Source organism: Cupressus sempervirens, chromosome 6, assembly GCF_028749045.1.
Source record: "Cupressus sempervirens isolate cs-2001-9-10 chromosome 6, ASM2874904v1, whole genome shotgun sequence".
Classification (NCBI taxonomy): Eukaryota; Viridiplantae; Streptophyta; class Pinopsida; order Cupressales; family Cupressaceae; genus Cupressus; species Cupressus sempervirens.
Window position 1 is genome coordinate 316111610 of NC_143123.1, and position 3525 is coordinate 316115134.

Consider the following 3525-nt stretch of genomic DNA (forward strand, 5'->3'; position numbering starts at 1 on the left):
TTTAAATAATTATTGAAGATCATTAAACTATATACTTCTTAGCACACAAAGTTTAATTTGAATAAATATATTGTAAAACATATTATGTAGATGTGTCTTGATGTCCATTCTTTTCAGTATTATATCTTGGTTTAAATTATAAATTTACAATGAGACCCCTTGGTAAATTTATGAGATCTTCAATTTTTTTATAGATATACAATTATATCCAATATGTCTTCCTAATCATCCCACACATTCAAGCATTGTTGGTGGAAAATAGAAACTTTAAAAATGCATACATCTTGAGACCTACTAACAATGAAGATCACAAACCATACCGCATTGTTTTTATTGTGATTATTTCTAAAGCCCTCCATCTAAAAGAGCTTCAAAGTTGGTATGTATCATTATGGATCTTCATGTTTGGTACTTGTTTATTGCACTAGTTAGCGATACACATCTCTTAACATTATGAGATTTTAACACTTTGACCCTTGGAGGTACTGTTATCTATTAATGCTCTTTGTATAGAATCCCAAAAATAATCAACATTCTCACTTACCCAAATTTATTACTGGTGGAATTTGACAAGGGAGTGCATGGACCTAAGCAATGGAGGTTTCTCTTTATGTTGAATTTATGGAAAGACCATATAAAGTGAAGAAAAATAAATTTGGAATCTAAATTCTTTTGCTATTACTCAAATAAATAGTCCATTTAAAATTATCAAATAATACAATAATTTTGCTATATGATATTATGTGATTGTCAAAACAAAAAAATTATTTATAAAGTAGAATAAATCAAATTAGTCAAATTTATAATCATAGTAGTTTTATGTATATCTTAAATGCAACAATTCTATAAGACTGAACCTTATGCTTTCTTTTATAAACTTCTATCTAAAATGATTTTATGAAAATGTTAAAAAAAACATAAGACTAAATATAATTCTTAATTATAGAAAACTTTTACAATAACAATTTTATGAAATAAGAAATATAATTAAAAACAAGTTTTTAGTTTTTTTAAGTGTTTCAAAGTTGGCACTTAAACATCACACACTAAAGCTTGATTCCTAAACTAAAAGTGTTAAATAGTTAAAATCGATTTATTTTTCAAAGCTTAGTTTATTCCTTAGTGTGTGATAAGGTGGCCCATCAAATAAGCATAGGTTTCTAGAGCATGATTAGCTTATTATGGATTTTCTAAAATAAAGGTTTTAATTTTTTTTAAATATTGTAATCTACTGAACTACGAGGGTTGTAGAACATTTGGACAAGATGCATTTGTTGAAGATACCTCCAAGTAAATGCAAGTGCTTGGTGTTGATCAAAATTCTACAACCTTTGCGAGCATTCTCACAACTTGTGCCCAAATGGGGACTTTCGAATAGGTCATGAAAATCTAGAGATATATTAATTGTTAATGTCTAGATAGAAGTATATACAAAAGGAGGAAGCATACTCAGGGCATGTAATATGTTGGAATAGAGCACTTAAAGAGATGTTTCTTTCTAGAATTTGATGATTGCACGGTATGCACCAAATGGGTTCTCTCAAAAAGTCTTGGAGACTTTTAAACCAGACGACTTAAACATCACACACTACTTAAACATCACACACTAAGCTTCATTCCAATAGTAAAATTGTTAAATAGTCAAAGTCGACTTATTTTTTCTAAAATTAATTTATACTTAGTGTGTGATGTTCAATTTAAATATATATAACTAGCCGGTTAAAAGGAAAACTCAATAACCTATATCACCTATGGTGTAAAGTCTGAAATCTACAACAATTGCCAGATAAGCAAACAACCCCAAGATGCGAAAAAATAAGAAATTTGAAAAGTCAAAAGCTGATCTTATTCACATAAATATTCAATATCCATTTCTCAGATGGAAAATCAATACATATCGACAAATAGTCGAGAATAATTGGAAACACAATAATTATTACATATCATCATTCTTTCTAAAACACTTGATCATACAAAAAGTCAACCACATATCGATACCATATACCAAGCAAGGTATAAATGTTGGAAATGAATAATATGAACATAACATCTTTTGCCAAAACTATGTCGACCTGCATGTCAAACATGAATGTATCTTTAATACATCATATGATATAAAGCATATATAACATAACCATATAAAATTAACATGCCATCGAACCTTAGTGTCCATCTACATGTAATCTCGTCTCCGAGCCATCAAACAATGTCCATCTGCTATCATGAGATGGAAGAGTGGTCCAGGCACTTTTACCGCCCAACCATGGAGTGGTTAGCTCCCCGAGGTTCTCCGATTTAGGAGAACTACCCGACCCTGACACGAGAAGGCTAGCAACTCGGCACAATTGGATCGGAAAGATCTGGTGTAGCGTTTGTGCCTAATCTACTTACACATATGTCTAGTAGAAACATACACAAGGATGTGGAAGAGGGAAAACAAATATAAATAGCCAATGCATCTCAATCATATGCATAACTATTTTAAGCTTGGCCAAGCAAATAACCAGTGTAATGTAAAAGTACTGGCAGGTAGAAATGAAAGAATAATAAGACCTTCAATTTTCTACCCTCCCCTTTTAGTCCACATTCAACACCCTTCTAAAATAATTTACTTCCTTAAGAAGTACAGGTAGGTCAAATGAATAACTTAATTATATTTTATTTAATATAATTAAAATAAAATAATTAATTGCATACTTATCATATCTACGCATACATGTGCTGCAAAGTTTCAGCTAGTAATAATAAATTATAAAAGATCTAACTATTGATCATTTTCTTACGCTTCAACTGGAAACTATAATTTTTATTCAGAATACAGCTCTTCACTAGATTGGTGTATTTTTTTTTTATCGTTGATTTTGATGGTTCAATTCTAATAAAATCGAAGTTAATTTAAATCTGTACAGTACGCTATATTTTCTACTATTATGATTTTCCTCAAGAAAATAAATATAAGAAATATAATATCTACAAAGACATTGTACTCTGTACTGTTTCAAAATAAAGTGCTAAAAAAAAACTTTGACGAACGATGCAATTCATATAAACAAACAAAAGTCTGATCTATGGGTTAATAGAAAGAAATAACAATCTCTGTTTTTAAACCACCGCCTTTCAAATCTATTTATAAAACAAAATCCAAACACAAGATGCACATAACTTACTATCGCTTCCCAATTACTTCTTTTAACACACAAAATAAATAAAATCTCAATTTTCCGGCTATCTTTATTTTAACACTCTTTTTCTTCAAACTGAAGTTTCTTTAAATTGTCTAATTAAATTCTTATTTTCTCCATTGTCACTCTAAATACAATTTTTGTTTAACGGCTTCTTTTTTTAAAAAAAATAGCAACAAGATCCAAAATAAAAACAAGATCCAAACACTACAAAACATTCTTCTTTCCGCACTACATACACTAAACACTGTAAAACGTTTTTAATACAGCATTGCATAAATAAATATATATATATATCCAGTTCTATAAAACACAATATCTTTTATTCTTAAATACTAGTGCT

General features: G+C 29.3%; 1 long non-coding RNA gene across 1 annotated transcript; it reads right to left on the reverse strand.

Annotated features, from left to right (window-relative positions):
- Positions 1–1823: 1823 nt before the first annotated feature.
- LOC149552458 (uncharacterized) lies at positions 1824–2729 on the reverse strand. Its single transcript, XR_016353359.1, has 2 exons — positions 2162–2729; positions 1824–2072 (listed from the first exon to the last, which is right to left on the reverse strand). It is a non-coding gene; the product is annotated as an uncharacterized LOC149552458 (long non-coding RNA).
- Positions 2730–3525: the final 796 nt, after the last annotated feature.